This window comes from Uranotaenia lowii, chromosome 3 (assembly GCF_029784155.1).
Source record: "Uranotaenia lowii strain MFRU-FL chromosome 3, ASM2978415v1, whole genome shotgun sequence".
Classification (NCBI taxonomy): domain Eukaryota; kingdom Metazoa; phylum Arthropoda; class Insecta; order Diptera; family Culicidae; genus Uranotaenia; species Uranotaenia lowii.
Genome location: NC_073693.1, coordinates 221,864,025 through 221,883,831, shown reverse-complemented (window position 1 = coordinate 221,883,831; position 19,807 = coordinate 221,864,025). Strand labels below are relative to the sequence as shown.

Sequence of the window (19,807 nt, the reverse complement as noted above, 5' to 3'; positions counted from 1 at the left end):
AAGTTCATATAGTAAATCGTTTAAAGAGTTCTAGAGAATCTAACAGTGAGCTAAAATTTGAATATAAGCAGATTATATCGGCTTTCCTGAAATTTTGACGACATCACACTAGTGCCAACTAGGAGTTAACGGGTTGGGATTCAACACGCAGCGAAAAGATTTTTTATTTCAAAGGAAAGTGCAGCGAAAACAAAGGAAAATTTCCTTTGATTTTGGGATAAATAAAAATTTCTTTGTTTCAAATGCATTTTCGTTTGTTTCAAAGTTTTTTTCTTTTGAAAAATCTTTGATTCAAAATATTGATACTTTGAAACAAAAAACCGTTTCTTTTGATTCAAAGTTGCTTTCTTTTGCCACTTGGTAATTTAATTTAGATTTAAAAGCATTTATTCATTGAACCATTTTCTATTTATTCCAATTGGAAGCGTCATATTCTGTTGTTTTGAAATTCCTATCAGGAATTTCAAATAATAAAAAAAAGGATTTCAAATTTAAAATTTATTTTTATTCACAAATGAATGAAACACTGGGTCACACAATGGTTCACTTTAATCGAATAAACCGGTTTAAATTTTCGTGGACCTGATCGCTGGATTGGAGCGGTGTCACCTCGGTTGAGGAATTCAGGGACTTGGAAAACCATCTATCGGCCGTGGTCCTGTAAAATTTCAAGCACTTATTGAAAATCTTCAATATTCATTCTTTAATACATAAACTTACCATACTTTATCCTGAATCCTCCTAACTAAGCTAACTCTGATTCACATTTTCACACGACCAGCCAAACCGATTTTTCGTTTTAAATTCTTCTTACTCAATGCAAAAAACCTTCTAAGTTTGAAGTTTTTATTTTAAGAAATTATTCCTTTGCATTGAATACATTTTTCTTTGGTTGAAAGAAAATTTACTTTGTTTCCAAATAAATATGCAATTGAACAAATGTCTTTTGAATCAAAGAATTTGTTTAAAATCAAAGTCCAAAATTATTCGATTCAAAAAATTAATTCTTTTTTTCAAAAATTATTTATTTAAAACAAAACCATAATTCATTGATTCAAAGAAAACAGGAGATTGAATCGAAAAAATTAATTTTTTGAATCAAAGTCAGTTTTGTTTTGTTTCAAAATCCAAGTTTTCTCTGCGTGAAGATTCAACCATAAGTTTAAACACTTTTCACGCACACTCGTGCACTAGAGCAGTTGACATTACTGTAAAGAATATAAAGAAATCATGGTGTGAGTGAAGTGACGTTTGATATTCAATTTCTTAGTGTGAAGATGTGCTTTCACTCAAAGCTTGAATGCAAAGCTGCGATGCTCAAGAAGAAAGCTGTAATAAAGCTTAGATCTCATCTCGCAGAGCGGCAGCACAATAAACATTGTGTAGGCGTCGCCAACCATTTGTTCGAGAGAAAAAGAGCCCGACTTTCTTGATACTATGAGATCTTTGATAAAAGTGAAGATAATTGATTGCATAAAGTTAAGAAAGGAGATCAATTTCTCCGACTGGTTCGTCTAGCTGACTAATAAACATGCCTGACATAGTTTCTACAAGATAAAAAAAAAAACTACCCATCGATAAAATAAACAAAATATGGTGGTCAAATCGTGCGAAAAATATTTAGACCACAAGAGGGTAAATTTGTTAATAACATTTGTAAATTTGAAAAAAAAAAATCGAAATGGACAGCAAAATGAATTCTTTAGCAAGCACCACAAAGTGTATACTCTGTTAAAGCTGGATCTGGAATAGTGCCATTAAGCTAAAACTGAGGTGAAGTGATAAAAAGTCAAATATGTTGTTTTTGTGCCGAAAGAGGAAAAAAGGCCAAATTTACACTATCCTCTAAAAAATTCAAAATTTTGAGAAATTTAGAAGGTCAAGCTTCAGGAAATATAATCAAAAATAGCCTTGATTTGGAAAATTATAGAATTACGGAAAATTATAGAATTATAGTGCCCCAAATGACCGAACTTTTCAAAAAGTTATGTGCTGTCGGCTAAAATTGATCCTCGGCTTAGTACAAGATCTCATGCCAAATTTGGGCGAAATCGGATCACGGGAAGAGGTCGCTCAACAAGCCTGAAGTTTGTATGGGATTTTGAGATATTTTGTTCGGGAGAAACATGAAAAAACAGTTTTTCATCAATAACTTTGGTTTCCGTCTGCCGATTTCTTCCAAAAACGGGTTTTTTTAAAGCCTAAACTAAGAAAAATATTTCATCCGAAAAAGTTATTAGGCTTCAAAAATGGGATAACTTTTTTAACGGTGGTATTCAGCACTATTAATGAGGCGTCAATATGTTCGACCGCCTCGACTCATTAACAGTGATGAATACCATCCTTAAAAAAGTTAACCCATTTTTGAAGCCTAATAACTTTTTTGTCTTAACTCTAATTGAAATGCAGTCTTCGGATGAAATATTTTTCATAATTTAAGCTTAAAGAATAACCATTATTGAAAGAAATCGGTCGACGGGAACCAATGTTATTGATGAAAAACTGGTTTTTCATGTTTCTCCCGAACAATATGTCTCAAAATCCCATACAAACTTCAGGCTCGTTGAACGACCCCTTCCCATGATCCGATTTCGCTCAAATTTGGCATGAGATCTTGTACTAGGACTAGAATCAATTTAAGCCTGCAGCGCATAACATTTTACAGGTTTTGAATTTCCCATACAAATTTGGGGCAGTCTAATGATCATATGTAAGTAGATAAAACAACATTAACCTGTCAATGTGGAGGCAATATACATACATAAATTTCATTCATTCTAAAGCGACGAAAACTACACCAATTGAGTGTTATTCGACTCCCTATTCGTACCTATCGGAAGGATGCAAGAGAGCGCAAGAGTTTGCTCTCATTGCCTTCAAATTGTTGTCAGCGACAATATTTTCCAGTTCTTTCATTGGTTAATATATCACAATTCCCATTTGGATGCACTGCTGGTTGAAGAGAGAAAATTGACGATGATATTCTCACTTGAAGCCCGCACAGGAGCGAAATCATTTCAAAATTTACATACCTGGTGGACTTTCTGTTATATCCGATTAAAACTGACTACAGGCGACATTCAATATGATTTTTTCACTATGCAGTTGGAATTGCGATTCTAAACACCATTGTAAACGACTTAAGTTATCATTTCTGATACGATTTCATGTTTGCTGGGTATGTTTCAGCAACTGATTCTGGAAGATTTTGACGTCATGTACTTCTTGAACTTTTGTAAGATTGTATTAATAATCTGTAGATTTGAAGATTCGGCATTTAATTTTTTTTTTATGAATCATTTTCGAGTGAAACAATCATTAATCACTAATGAACACCTTTATGAAAAACAAAAACTGATTTAAAATTTGAATCTGAGTATTACCCTCATAAAATCATGGATTTAGATTTGCCTGAATATCCAGGTTTAAGAAATATCACGCCTTAACAGATAAAAACTTAAAATTTGCCCTTAAAATTTAATAGATTACATTCCAACTGTTTCTGAGATCGCTAGAGAAAGTTTTTTGTGTTATTAAATATTATAGATTTTAGTTCATTTTACAACTTTGATGAATACTGCAGAATGTGTTGGCTTATGCTTTCAGAACATCAAATATTCATTTTGTATAAAGTTCTATCAATTTTGCCGGAATTACCTTTTTTAATCAGAACCGGAAAATAAAAAGAAGACTTACACTTTCTGAACATTTGCAATATTATACAGATTTGCCAAAAAAGTGAAGGACTTTCTTAAATGAATTTGCACATATTTTCAAAAGTTTTCTCAAAAAACACAACCGGCTGTATTGGGTTTCAAATTTATATTTCAATTCAAAATTAAATATTGGATACTGGCTGTGCATATTTATAATAAGCAAAGAAAACAATTATTCTCTTTCATTTTCACTAAGGATATATTTATTTTCAGACTTTTTTTACATTCCAACACTGGCTTTGGGTTGGCAGCTTTGTGCAAAAGTGTTGATCATTCGGCACCTAAAAAAGAGTTTTGATTAGTATCTTTCATAGAATGTCTACCTGTCCAATAAAAACTTACCATTGACTTGATGTCTGATTGCTAAAATATAGAGAAAAAGAAAAATAGATGGATAAATCTTACAAAAAATCGTGAAAAAGAGTCTCACCTTGCTACAGCGTGCGAAATCTTACAGACTCCAATTTGACAGCTAGATTGCTGACTTCCAGCAAAAAAGACCAATTGCTGGAAAGTTCAGCAATTTGAAAAGCGATTGCTAAGAACACGACCGAATGCTGAAAAATCCAGCAATTAGAAAATCGATTGCTGGTCTCCAGCAAAAATTTGGATTGCTGAACGTTTCCAGCAATTTTTTTTTGCTGGAAATCGAGGCAAAAGTTTACTGTGTAGGTTTTTGAAAATAAGAACCTCAATAAGTATGCGCGAATATTGCGTTTTATTTAAGTGAGATGAGGTTTATCAAATGGAGTAGTTTTGAATGCGGCTTTATGCGGGCTTCTCAGCAACAGAGAAATCGCTATTTTAATATTGCGACTGGAATACGGCTTTCCAGTGAAATCTTTTTGTGTTTAAGGAGTGATTCCAGTGTGCATTTGGAAATCTGTTTTCCTCTCAAATATTGGTTTTGTTTGGTTGAGGTTTGTGACCTAAGAACAACGGAAGAAAAACCAAACAGAATTAAAAACCATGATGGAAATTGAAGAGGGGAAAATTGTGATAGTCATCAGCGCATTGACTACTGAGTAACAATGTTGGGGGCAAGTAGAATGTGCTGCTGAGTGCATGAAGTTGGGCGCAAATTATGTTGGCATGAAAAAAAAAATCGGGACTTGTTTTTTGGATTCAATTCGTGTTATCGACAGGTTTTCCTTGAACAATTGTACTGGCCAAAAGGTAAGATGTGTCTATCCATGCAAATGATTGAATATATAAGAATGCTCAATTAGTTACCAGCTAGCCAGGTATATACACGGATGCCGGAATACCTGTAGAAAAATCCTTTAAAATGTTATAAATTTTGAACTGGTTGTGTACCTGATTGTCTCATTCATACAATATATACATAGGTACTAACTAGACACAAGGCGCACTCTTTACATAACAGTTAACACGAAGCCATGGTAAATAATGCCTGTGACAACATACTTTGGCAAAACTGCGGTGAATCCGTGCACTCATGGTGGATTACCAACATAGAACATACATTTTCAAAGGTTTTCCCAAAATCACAGAAATCATGATAGAAAAAATGTATATTTGGTTTCAGCAATCCAAAAAAGCTTGTGAAAAAAATGATACTATAAATGTAAAGACAATGAATAGAAATTTTGTTAAGGAATTTGATGATGTTGAAATTTGCAGTTTGAATATTTTATCCAAAGTCTTGTCTAGCAAAAACGAAATTGGAGTAACTGCCAATGTGTGTCCGACATTACAACTGACACTAAAATTTGGTAACACCTCAAATAAGATTCACCATGACTCTTTTGATTTGGATGTGTTTTGATACAATTTTAAAAATCTAACGCATTTCGCGTTTTTAAACTGTTTCAATGTAGAAGACATCCTATTTGCAAATTGTCAATACAGCGATTTCCAGAATATCCCATTAGACGGAAAATTGCCATACTTCTGAAACATTGAAATGAATACCGAAACGTGGGATGAAAAAATAAAACATTAATAGTTAGGGGAGAGTGGCCCACGATACGGCCATGGGGAAACGTGGGCCACTTTTGATATCTCAGATATGTGTTGAGATAAAAATCTCAAACCAACTGTCATCGTCGTCACTTTGCGTTAGCACATATTTCTATATGTAGTTGACTGAAAAACGCATCATATGCTTCTTTTATTTATCAAGCTAAGAAAAGTTAGAAAAATTTATTTACATAATTAAAAAAACACCCGCTAATTTCATCGATGGGGAACCTAAAGTGCATAACAAAAATATGTTCATACGCTTATGATCTTAGTTTTTTCATGATCTTTCACGTGGAAAAGGAATTTTAGATGAAACATCAATAAGTCATACAAACGCAACCAATTTGCAAATCATAGCTTGTGGGGAATCGTGGGCCACACATCTGAATCACCTATATTTTTATGTTTTTATACACATTCAGAACTTAAAATACGTTTTTCCTATCTGCAAAATTTTCTTATGCCAAATGAAGAGTTATGAAAAATATTTTGTCCATCCTGTATAAGAAATTTTGATAAAACGTTCGTGAGCCAGGTTTTGGAATCTATTCGATCATACACAGCTCTTTTTTTATTTCATCATCTGAAACTGCTTTAAAATAACAAAATGAATTAGGAAATCACAGTATTGGATCAACTCATAAACTTTGCATGTTACTTGGTCAATTTGGATTTGATGGCCTACGATTCCCCACCATTTTTCAAAATCCAAAAAGTATTGTCGGAATTTGGGGGGAAATAACTTATTAAAAATTAAAAAAAAATACCTTATGATACCTTGAAAATGTAGAAAACCATACCATTTTTGATTTTCATTTTATCATTTATAATAAAGAAGTTATGGAACAACGAAAAAAGTGGCCCATGATTCCCCACTCTCCCATACGATATTTTTCGAAAATGTGATAGCACAAAAAGAAGTTTGTTTAAATAGATGTCCCTGTAAGTGAAAATATAGGGGAGAGTGGGGATACTTGATCCCCTTTTCTTATTTTCACCATATCTTTCTGGAAAAAAATAGCAACTCGCCGTCTTTGACATTTTCTGACAGCTTGTAACTTCAAGTTTCTATGCTCCAAAAATTAGATCGATACTTGAATCCGTTGATGAACTAGAAGCATTTTCGTGGGAGTAAAAAAATTGCGATTTTTTTTAAGTTAGGGGAGACTTGATCCCTTATTGAAGGAGACTTGATCTTTTATTCAGGAAGCCGTAATCCTTGTATAAAAATCAAACAAAACCCCAAGATAGAATGTTAATTGACTATTTTGGTCATGTTTGTTCTCATTTCACAATTTATAGCAGACATAAGAAAATCCTATAACTTTATCTCAACGCTAATAACATTGCATACTTAAAGGCGCTATTTTTTATAATTAAGAGAAAATTAATTATTTTTACTCTTTTCTTCAGACAGTTGTTTGATAAATATTAGTTTTTGGATAAATATTAGTAATTTCGTAATCAGCAATCATCACGATCAATTCAGAAGAAGAATATGCTGTTTGGAAGGGGGATCAATTGTACCCATCTCTAGGGGATCAATTATACCCATAATCAACATTTTAGAAAACTTTTTCTGAAAAAAGTTGAGAGTTTTCCATTGCTTTGAAAATTTGGCATTATGAAGTTCATTTTACGCTCGTACGATTGATACATTGGAACAAATATTTTTTTCATAATTTTCCCAAGTAAGGAACATTTTAAAGTGATGAAAAAAGATCTTCAAGTTACATTTTGTGAAATTTTTCAAACAAAGTTCAATTACTCAAACAATTATTTTGTTAAAATTTATTAAACTACAAGCATTGTTATTTTGCTCATATTGGCACATTTTTCTAGAACATTTGATCTTTGTAAGACATTCCAGTTTCGAGATATAGCTAAGGAATCAAGTATCCCCAGGGATCAAGTATCCTCATTCTCCCCTACTGTTAACAAGTCTATTGCGATATAACATTGATATCATGAATCAACACATAAATGCTATTTAATATTACAGAACTAATCTGAAGTTCCAATGGCTAAGTTTTTTTTGCAAAAAATTTCCTTAAGGAAGAAATATTCAAACGAGTATGAGACATTCGCTCAGATTTTCTGTGAAGATTGATGTTACTTACTAGTAGAACAAATCCTATTAGGTACATGTCACAAATCAACCTAAACTTTCGGAATCGAAAACAAATTTTTGATGTAAACAAAGCCAACTCAGACTACTTTGATATAATAATGTTTCAAAAAAAAACATTTATTTATTTAATATCAAATTCCTCTATGCTGAATGGTTTCTCAAGAGCTTTAAAGTGGTTAAAGTGGTTCTAAATTTTCCTAGACGTCTGTCTAAAAGCTCTCGTCAACAACCCCATTGTAGGTTGGAAAGGAAATTTAACTGATTGCACTTCCTTCTCGCCATTTTCGGTAGTACCCGCTCATTTGCATCCGGGAAATTTAATTTTCCATAATTTATCGTACAATTTTCGCACTTGTGAAAGGCAAACCCTCTTTCCCCACTGAAAGTACCTCGCAAACGCCTCTCTACTCTATCCCAATTGCCGGTCATGTCTGCTTCTATTCCGGCATCTTGAAAGCGACTTACTGGCTGCTTTTTCTTTTCAGGCAAAATTTTCCCAAAGCAGAGAGGAATCCTTTTTAAAATGCATGCCAAACACTTTGTAGCACTACACTTTCTTTGAGAGCTGTTTCGCTGCGAACAAGTTGCTTTGGATTCTGCTTTTTTACTTTTTTTCAGTCAGTTCAAACCAACCAGCAACTCAATTTATGCAGCTTGAAGATTTCCTTCTTTGACCGAAACGACGAAGGTTTTCTTTGCCCGGCGTCGTCCCCGGAATTCAACATGCTTGACGGCTGAAGTTGGAAAACTTTCTCTTTCGTTGGAGGCGCCAGGCATAGAAATGTTTCTAATTAAATTCCATTCCGGCTGGGAACGTATTTTCGAAACCTTGAACATTTAGAAGAATGAGTAACTTGAAAAAAATCCTAAAAATGCCGACGGTAGTTCGTAAGGTATGAAAATTCAGAATTCAAAAATATAAAGAAACTTTATAGAAGTGGTGTAAAAAATTAAAGAAATTAAAATGTTCATTCGAACTTTTCTGTCATAATTCTTTCGTACCGATTTTTTTTTAAACTTATTGCGAGAAAAAATAAAAAAATTGAATTGGGAATTCATGTTAACAATCAAAGACAATTTAGGTTCAAATTACACATTGAAATTTTCCCCTTAAGATTCCAGATATCAAAATCAGATTTCAGATTCAGATTTCAGATTCAGATTTCAGATTTCAGATTTCAGATACAGATTTCAGATTCAGATTTCAGATTCAGATTCAGATTTCAGATTCAGATTTCAGATTTCAGATTCAGATTTCAGATTCAGATTTCAGATTCAGATTTCAGATTCAGATTTCAGATTCAGATTTCAGATTCAGATTTCAGATTCAGATTTCAGATTCAGATTTCAGATTCAGATTTCAGATTCAGATTTCAGATTCAGATTTCAGATTCAGATTTCAGATTCAGATTCAGATTTCAGATTCAGATTTCAGATTCAGATTTCAGATTCAGATTTCAGATTCAGATTTCAGATTCAGATTTCAGATTCAGATTTCAGATTCAGATTTCAGATTCAGATTTCAGATTCAGATTTCAGATTCAGATTTCAGATTCAGATTTCAGATTCAGATTTCAGATTCAGATTTCAGATTCAGATTTCAGATTCAGATTCAGATTTCAGATTTCAGATTTCAGATTCAGATTTCAGATTCAGATTTCAGATTCAGATTTCAGATTCAGATTTCAGATTCAGATTTCAGATTCAGATTTCAGATTCAGATTTCAGATTCAGATTTCAGATTCAGATTTCAGATTCAGATCTCAGATTCAGATTTCAGATTCAGATTTTAGATTCGGATTTCAGATTCAGATTTCATATTCAGATTTCAGATTCAGATTTTAGATTCGGATTTCAGATTCAGTTGTCAGACTTAGTTTTTTAAATCAAATTTTCGATGTCAGATTCAGATTTCGGATTCATTTTCGATTATCAGAATATTCATTAACACTTAGCATTATTCTTATTTCATTTATTGGCACAATAAGATATCGTTGACTTCTTTCAAAATATGCTTTTTTTTAGTCTGTTTACTGCATTATTTATATTTTTTATGTATTGTGAAGTTCCATTATGCCTTGTCCTGTGCTGACTTTAAAATTGTGAGAAGCTGCCCCAATTAGGTTTATGCAGATTCTGTCCCTAAAATTTGTAATCTAATTAACCGTTAGGGCTCATCGACAAACGGTTAGAAATTCAAATAGGCCCTAAGCTCTAATTTCCATTTCCATCGGAGCATTACCCCGTCGGTCGTCAGGAAGAAAATGTTTCCATAAGGAACTCATAGTTAACGAGTTCCGGAGACAAAGACCCATTCTTGACAGGGCAGAGCTGGAAAAAAATCGTCCTCGACATTGAGAATCCCCCGGGAGAACTTCACATTTCCTCTAGCCACCGTACTCTATTTTTCCTAGAGGTAGAACGAAAGTTTCTCCAATCAAACGTGCGGATGAAGAATGGGGGGAAAGGCACATCGCGCGCCAAAAACCGGTCGAACCTCGTGCTTGGGTGATGGTCTGATAGTCGTCTCGGGCGTTCCTTCGTCGACGTCGCCTTCGTCGTCGTCATTGTCCGGAACCGGTCGGGGATCTTCGCTATGCGCGTCCGGCGTCTTGGTGGAAGATCGTCATCTGGTCGTGCTCATCATTAGCCACATCGGCCCCACCAGCCAGCGGGCAAAAAAGGGGGGATTGGCCGGACCCATCGGACGGAATCCAAACGGAAAAGTTCGCGCATTCGGATCACACTCGGTTGTTACTCTCCACCCAGAGAGAAAGAAAGAGTGCGATAGCGACCAGGTTGGCAGGAATCGAAGCTGGTGGAGCACCGACGAAAAAGTCGCTTCGAAAAAGGCGAACTCACATATCGCTGCCCCTCCCGATTGGGGCCGCCGTCCCAGCCGGTGTGGAGCAGCTACTGATAACAACAATAATAACAGGCAGTGGTGGCGGTAATAATAATAATACCATTAGTGATAGTAATAAGAATGTAAAAAAAACAACTTTGTACGTTCGTTTGGGGACGATGAGCTTCGGCGTTGGCGCGCGTTTTGCTTTCGTCGTGTCGTCGATTGATTCCCCTCCGAAAGACGACTGATGAGTTTTCTTGAAGCCGATGACGGAGAAGAGCTCGTAGATTATTCTGAAAATAAGCGGCCTACAAGCTGTTGGTCTTGAATTATACCTACTTTAAAAAATGGTTGAGACTTTGTAACAAAAAAGATTTCATTATTTAATCATTATATTATAAAGGTTCTATCAAAGTATAAAAAACTTACTGGCCACTTTGAATGAAATTGATTAAATCTGGTAACTTAACAAAATAATGTTGCAAGTAATTTGAAAGTAATTCAGAAAGTTTTCATCAAAAAGCAAAAAGTTAATTTGGATTTGATTACATCTTTGAATTAGATGCTTTCGTATATTAATTTTTTTGGAACATTAATATTTTGCTTCAATATTCTCATCTTTCGCTCGATACCTCACCTTAAACTCATCACACAAGGGGATGTAGCTCAGATGGTAGAGCGCTCGCTTAGCATGTGAGAGGTACGGGGATCGATGCCCCGCATCTCCAAAGAAGTATTTTGCCCTAAATAGCAGTGACAAGAAGGTGAAGATATAAGTGTAAGTTGGCTCTACAAAACGCCTTAATTTATACTTATACCACTTGATTGTTTTTCTATAGCAAAATCGAACGGATTTAAAAAAAAAACTCTCAACGTTTTCTCTTGCTACCCTTCCTTCTTATTCCCGTACAGTGAGCTATTTGAAATCAGTAGGATTCACAGTCCTATAGTATGAAATAAAATGTCGTAAACAATATTTTTCCGCTTTCAGAACTAAAACGTTCTGTGGTTTAAAGATTGAAAGCAAATATAGTTTTAAACTTGTTCATTTTTCATCATCAACAGATCACATATTGATCCAAATGATAGGTTAAAAATTAAAGACAAACTACAATTACACGGAATTTACCCTATACTATACTTAAAGCACTAAGGATTCTTCTTCGGAATAATTCCCTCGAAACGTCAAAATCAAAATGATCGGAGAAGCGGTTAAACGTCTTTATTGCACCAATTAGCGCTTTATTAGCTCCGTAGTTATTCTGTCGGAGAGGAGCAAAGAGCTGAAGATTACGATTCCTCAAGTCTCGGGATCGCACGCTGAGTTGGAGTGCAAGCAGATCGGCAACAATAGAGGCCCGTGTTGCAGTCCGGCGGGCCTGCAGCTTGTCGATGTCGATAAGGCGGCAGCAGCTTTCGTAGCTGGGGAGTCAGAACGGGTCTTGCCAGTTCAGGTTCCGGAGAGCGAAGCGCAAAAAACGCCTCTGGATGGGCTCGATACGCTCCGAGCCATTTTGGTAGTAGGGGCACCATACAGCCGAGGCATATTCGAGGGACTATCGAACCAAGCTGCAGTAAAGACTCTTGAGACAGTAAATACCCTTAAAGTCTTTTGTCATGCGGAATAAAATACCCAGGCATCTGGAAGCTTTATCGACGATGTAGTTTGTGTGGATCTTGAAATCCAACCGTTTGTCCAGGATCACACCAAGGTCTTTCACATGCTCAACTCGTGCAATTGCTTCATGTCCAAGAAAATAATCAGCCGATAGCGGTAGCCGCTTGCGTGAAAACGAAATTACCGTACATTTGTTGCGATTCAAGGGAAGGCAATTGAAATCACACCAGGCGGCGAAGATGTTAAGCTGGCTCTGCAAGACGATGACATCTTCAGGGCTGTTGATGGATTGAAACAATTTCAAGTCGTCGCCATACGCCAGTTTTGGTCCATCGAGAAGCAGCAGCACGTCGTTGAAGTAGATCAGGAATATGATGGGTCCTAGGTGGCTCCCTTGAGGTACTCCAGAAGAGGCAGGGAATTGATTGGAAAATGATTCACCTGATCGTATTATAAGTTTCCGTCCTACCAGGTAGCTATGGAACCATTCCAGTAAAGAGCCGCAAATACCGATACGATCTAGTTTGGCTATGGCTATTTTGTGGTTTACCTTGTCGAAAGCAGCGGTCAGGTCGGTGTAGATTACGTCGGTTTGAGAACCCATGGCAAAACTGTCTTGCACGGAAGATGTGAACGTCAACAGGTTTGTTGTCGTAGAGCGTTTGGGTATGAATACATGTTGTTCGTTAGAGAAATAAAAATTGCAATATGTGAAAAATGGATCTAATACAACCAGCTCAAACATTTTGGCGATCGCACATAGGGCAGAAACACCGCGATAATTGTTAACGTTCCTCCTGTCACCTTTTTTGTATACCGGAAACATGTAAGCCTCTTTCTAAATGGAGGGGAACGTGGAATCCGTGAGCGATGATTGGAAGATTCGTTTTATAGGAGTCAGCATATGTGATATATAGCGTTTTAGAAAAGTCGTTGGAATGCCATCCGGAAAAGTACTACGAAATTTGTCAGCGAAGAGGTTACAAATATCAAGGTCCGAGGTCGCCGGCTTGTCATCCAAAAACATGTAGGACGGTAAGCCCGATTCTTTCCGTTGGTCCTTAATGTACTGCCAAAACGATTTGGGTCTAGTTTTAAAACCACGCTGAATCCGGATAAGGTACCCCTGGTAACAACGCGTGCATACTTTTTTATAAGCTGCGTTAAGTTTGCTATATTGGTTTTTGGCGTGGAGAGACTTGTGCCTCAAGTAGTAGCGGAGGGCTTTGTTTTTGAGTGCTTTCATAGGTCGCAACTCTTTCGTGACCCAGGGAGCACGTAGGTCAGAGGCTGCTGAGGGTTTTGTTACGTGACGATCGATGAGGTAGTTGATGACATGGGAGAACTTCATAGCAGCGGCGTTTGGATCGGACGATTCGAGTTCAGAATTCCAGTCGATGGCGTCAAGCGTTTGTGAAATAGCGACAAAATCGGCGTTCTTGAAATCGAGAAAAAAGGATGCTGGCTTCTTTATAGGAGTCACAAGTTCAGAGATTTCAAGCGAAAGCAGCAGTGCCGGGTGGTGAGGAACAAGCTTAACCAGAGGCGCAGGAGCCAGTTCAATCGTTGCCAATTGGGATCCGTCGTTTACAAAACAGAGATCGAGCAAGCCACCATTCTCATTCTCGACGCTGTTAATTTGTCGGAGAGTTGCTGTGCTGACTACTCATTTTTGGTGGTAGATGCAGCTTTATTTGTATCAACCACTTCATAGTAGTTGGCCCGTGCGGAACAAAAATTTGATATGTGATGATAATGCTTCTAAATGAATTCTACCCGTTCATTTTCACCATCTTTCATTTCATCTCTCCATCCATCATTCAAATTCATAATCTTTAGATGTCCTTTCTAAAAAGGACATCACTTTTCACCGATAAGGCCGATAAATTAAAGTAACAAACATTAAGTAATAAATTTTCGTTGTTTTTGCGATACTAATGTTGATATACATTGGATTGAAAAAAACGATGAACTTCAACAAAAATATTTTTTGGTCCTTATTGTAGAAATTTTCACTGAAGATGAATTGTCTTTTTTTGGAATTCGAGCTATTCTTAAACTGAATATTGAATGATATTGAATTTTAATCGGAATCGACTCTTCTTGCAAGAAGCTGTAATTGTTTTTTCCTGTAATCGAGAACTTTTAATTTATACTGAATCATTTCCTGCTTTAGTTTTTGCTTTTTGAGCATGTACTTTTTGTCGTAACCGGTGTTAATAATTGGCAGTACAATATAACCTAGCATGTCCGATCGCTCCAAAATTCGCTAACAAACTGACTGTCTTCGTTTTGTCTCTTCTGGTAACGCGAATTCGGTGAAAGGGATAGAGATTTCCAAAATCTCTCATTTTATGCCAATATCTCTTTTCATGTCAATAGAGCAGGGTTGGGGTAAAACGCTCTGAATATAATATACGACACGCTCAACGGAAACAAGTTGAAATGACGTTTTTTCACAACTTCTTCTTTCAAACCTTGTACTCATTCCGCATTTTATTTTTGCTTCTAAATATAGCTCCGATACACCACAATATCCCCCTTCTCTAATCTTAGAGAAGTATAATTTGAAATGTAACTTGAATTTTAACCCTGATTGAATTGTTGTCGTAATATTTCTTTTTATATAACTTAGGAACTTGTCAGGAGATCATTTTTAGCTCACAATGGCTTACTTTTTTCAATGTTTTTCCAGTGTTTCCGAAACTTTTTTCTACTTTTACTCTTATTAATTTTATTTTTGTTTTCTTCATCTCTTTAAAAACGTCCTTTTATTTTTTTTTTAAATTCCTTACCAATCACGTTCTCTTATTTCGAGTCACCTTTTAGTTCAACATTAAGTTATTCAGCCTTTTTATATTTTGTTCCCCCTTATTCGTGACAAAATTACACTCAGCCCGATATACATTTTTGAAATCATTCGAACTCAATTTGAGTTATTTGTCCTGAGCGTGTAAAAGTGAACGTAAACAAAACAAATCCATGAGATTTGCAAATGCTTGTATCGTTCATCTGGTGATTACCTTTTTATTTTAACTTCCAACTTGGCCATTTGGCCTACGAAGGAATAAACATCCCGAATACCAACTAACTCGATTAATCTCGTTGGGCTCAAATCACTGCTGTTTCCGTTCGAAGTTTGAAGGAGATACCAATACTAGAAAAATTGTAATGGATACGAAAAGAAACTCTCGGTGTTATCGCCGTTCTTCTATAACTTCGGAAAGAGCCCACTTATAACATTCAGTAAGTATTATCTTCAGATATCGTCAGATTTCCAGATGCATATCAAAAGAAATAAGTTGAAAGCCACCAGTTTCAACCTGAACCAATGGTTTCCATCTATTACAGAACATCCTTTGCCAAGTATCATCCTGCTCATTCCCGCACGCCGTGATCGAAATCAACAATTTTCCGATGAAGCCCTGTACCTAAGGTATATGAAACTTTTCGAGTGCACGAGTGCACAAAGGTATTCGTATTCATATTCTTCCTGAACCATCTGTGAGATTGTGAGATTGAAAACTTTTCTTAAAATGTTTTATTTTTCGTAGTGCATTTAAAATACCCGCGACTTGAAAAAACTTTTTATTTGTTCTCTACACACTCTACATTATAAAGGTTTTTTTTTTCTTTAAATCATGTTAAATTGTGGTTGTCTTTGAATAGGATTTGATTCGAAATTTTTCATCTTGACATTCTCTTGACAATCCGATCTGAATTCTATTTTTCTAGGAATTAAATTGTTTAACCTGAAGAAACTATGATTTGTTTAAAACATAAACTGAATCCTTGACCTTTTTTTATTTTTTAGATCTTTAATAAGACTCTCGAATCTAAATTGTTTTAAATCTTCAACATATATTAATTAAACTCTCCATTCCTATTTTGAATCTCATAATAGATTTCAATCTTAATTCTGAATATTAAGTTCAATATTAGAATTGAAATCTGAATTGCGAATCTAGATTTTCTAACCTTTTATTCAACACTTAAACTTAAATTTTAAAATTGACCTTCCAATCATCTTTCTTTTTTTTTTTTAATCTTAGATTCAATGCGATTTCATAACCTAACTTTGATTTCAATACCCAATATAAGTATTGAAGGCCGAATTCTTTTCTAAAAATCTAAATTTCAAACTTAATTAAGATCATCAAACTGTATTTAACTATTTTAATGAACCTGACAAGCTTAATAATTATTGAATATGAATGAATCTTCACTTGAATTCTCGTATCGTATCGTACCTTAATTTTACGTTCATGATTTTTTTTAAGCTGTATTTCAATCTGCATTTATACTTCGTATTGGAATACAAACGACATTCTTAAATCCATTTTTTTTTTTTCATTGAATCCTGAATACGAATCATTCTTCGCGAACTCAAATCGTGGATATCATAAATCTGACTTTTGAATATTTCTGTTAAGATTGATCCAATCCAATCGTTTTTTTTTATTTATGTTGGAGCTTGAAATTTTAATCCGAAATTCGCTTCTTAAACTATTAATGTGAACCTTAGTGTTGAGTCTGATAACCTTAATCATCATTTCCAAACTCTCAATCTCACTTTATTTTAAACCATCAAATGTTAATACTTTATTTTTTTAAATCTATATTTATACTCGAGATCCAACGTGATGTTTGACGCAATTCTTCTGTATCCTGATTTTCAACCATATTTATTTTAGTTTTTTTTTCAGTAATTTTTTTTTAATTATTTTTAAATCGTTTTTAAATACCCATAAAATCAGATTTTATTCATTTTTTTTTTAAATTTTGTGTCATTAATCTTGAATTAATCTTCGGAATCTTTTATTATCTGTGCTTTTATCTTTATCTGAATATAAAACATACTCAAACGTTTTATGTCAAATCTGTATTTCAAAAAAAACTTTATCACATTTCCTATTAAGTTGATTTAAAAACTGAAGTGGAATCTGAATTTTGCAAATCGAATCTTAATGTCACCATACGTGCCGGTTAATTAAAAATCTAGTTTTCAATTTTCAATAATTCTCAATCAGGATTTAAATCTAGAATCAAAATTTATTATGTTAATGAAAAATCTGAATCTCGAGCCTCGAATCTCAAACTTCATTTTGACTTTGAATTTGAACCCCTTTTTTCAATCCTCTCATTAATTTTGATTCAAAACTTGGGTCTCGAAGTTTTAATCTCAAACCTGAATGTTGAACGTAAATTTCGAACATGTCCAAATTTCGGATTTTTTCTCTTAATCCGATTCTTGAAACTTAATTTCAAACGCAAATTTTGACTATCTTAAACCTAAATCTTCTGAATCCAACATCTGATCATTTATCTAGGTATTTGAATTGTAAATCTTCATCTATCTGGATGTGCTAGATTTACAGGGATTTTTCTTCCATTTTTTTAATAGTGTACCTCAATCTTAATTGCCTCAGTAACTTAATATCTACCACTCGAATCGCCAACTTTTGTTTGAACTCTTTTCTCAGTTTAATCCAAGTTATAAATCAAGTTCTTGAATATCAATTTTCATAAAAGGATATAATAATCTAATTTTCAAACCTCAATATTTTTCCAAACTGAATCTTGAATCAAAATCTTTGTCGAAAATGAAGATTATGAGTCTTTGAATCTTCAACTTCATTCTTACTTTCGAATTTGAATTTGAATTTTATTTTTCAGTCACATTTTCTTGATTCAAACCTTGGTACTCCAAATATGAATATCAAACCTGAAGGTTGAACGTACATTTTGAATTATTTTTCCGAGTTTTGGATTTTTTTTCGATTCTAGAAACTTTATCCCAAACTTAAATCTTGATATTCATTTCATACTAAATCTGATTTTTTCTTCATTGGACTGTTAAATTTTTTTTAACAATCAAGATTGAGCAAAATTTTCAATATTTATCGAAATTTTATACAGTAAAATTGAACCTAAAATTAGATTCCAATCTTCAATTGCGTAGTTGAATTGAAATCTAGAACCAGAAGCATACTCTATGATTTGCATACGAGCTTTCAATCTTAAATTCAAACATGATTTTTGAAAATAAATCCTTTTTTTTTAAAGACAAGTTAACCACCATAAAAACCTAATTGAAGAAAATGAATCCTGAACATTGGACGTATTTTTTCTTCCACAAATAATGCCGATCTTGAAACAAAATAATTTTATTATCTTCCGTGGGGGGTGTTGGGTTGTCCCTTGTGATGATAGCAATCTCTCCGGTGACGGTAAGTAAAAACTCCTCGTTGAAGTAAGGCACACAATTTATTTACAAAAACTACACATTTATTTTGGCTTAAAAAACACACTACTTTGAAACGAATTTATTGACTACGAAACTACATTAAACATATATTTAGGCAAATTATTCAAGTTTCAACGGGGTCTCATATGACCTGTGCCAAATCGCTCTTAAGACTACTCGATATAATATTAATTAAAAATGGTGAACCTTCAAGCGGGTTTTTCTTCATTTTTATGTTTCTCTTCTCGAACTAAGGTTTGAAGATCAGCTGTTGCACTCATCATTAAACGCTTCCTCAAGACCTTCTGCTTCGTGGGTTTTCGACCATTGACCTTCGCAGCATCGTGTCTAGGGTCCATAGCTAGTCTACCAACATCCCGGCCCATCCTGAAATCGCTCGTATTTCTGAAATGAAAGAAAGAAACCTCGCGAACACAACGGGTGGGTGCTACTGATCTTCCTCCGAGAAACTAGGCAGCTTGTAATCTGGTTGAGACGACGCTGGTAAAACACAAAGCTTTTCGACTGGACGCGTGGATAGTCCTGTTGCAGTCTTCAAAGTAACGACCCTGGACAAACAGTTAAATCCGCTAAAGATGCAGTCCAGTTGATGTCGGTGTGAAACTCCAAAGCCTTTTCCAAAACGTCTTCCGAATGTGGCCAAACAAATTCTGCTAAACGCAGCGTTCTTAGGAAACGGGGCGATAGCTTGAAGTGTTGGTGGGGTCCGGTATTTGGTGAGCTCGTGGAATAGCCAACTCACCCGTGAGTTGCTAGCATTAGTGCGCGAAGATGATGATGATTGTGAACCAACAGTGGTTGATTGATGACCGGTTTTGTGTTGTCTTGGCGATGTGCAATGGCGATACAGAAGAAATTGCTTACTTCCAGGAAACGGCAGCTGGTGATCCGGTTCGATTGGACCAAAATGTTGGGGTGCGGTCCAAGCCCTTGCTTGAACCTGAGTGGACTGTATGTGGGTGGATTCCTTCCTTTAGACCGTGGGTACCTTGGGTGATTCCGTGGGGAGTAGCCCGGGTGATCCTTGATTGTGATAGCAATTTCTTCTGCCGCGGTAAGTAATAACTCCGAAAATTTCACATAAGCACAACAGTTTTATTTAACAAAAAGGTACAACTTTATTTGGTTCAAACACATTCTACATCAAACAACTTTTATTACTCGAATACTACATTTAACATATATTCTCTAATTTTAAAGTGAGACTTGGTTGGGTCGATACGACTTATTCTACCGGCAA

General features: G+C 35.0%; 1 long non-coding RNA gene and 1 other non-coding gene across 3 annotated transcripts in view; one reads left to right on the top strand and one right to left on the bottom strand.

The window, feature by feature from the left end:
* The window catches only part of LOC129757091 (uncharacterized), a 264,495-nt gene that overhangs the window by 3,069 nt on the left and 241,619 nt on the right, over window positions 1-19,807 (bottom strand). The window lies entirely within an intron of this gene.
* Trnaa-agc (transfer RNA alanine (anticodon AGC)) lies at window positions 11,337-11,409 on the top strand. The gene has a single exon. It is a non-coding gene; the product is annotated as a tRNA-Ala (tRNA).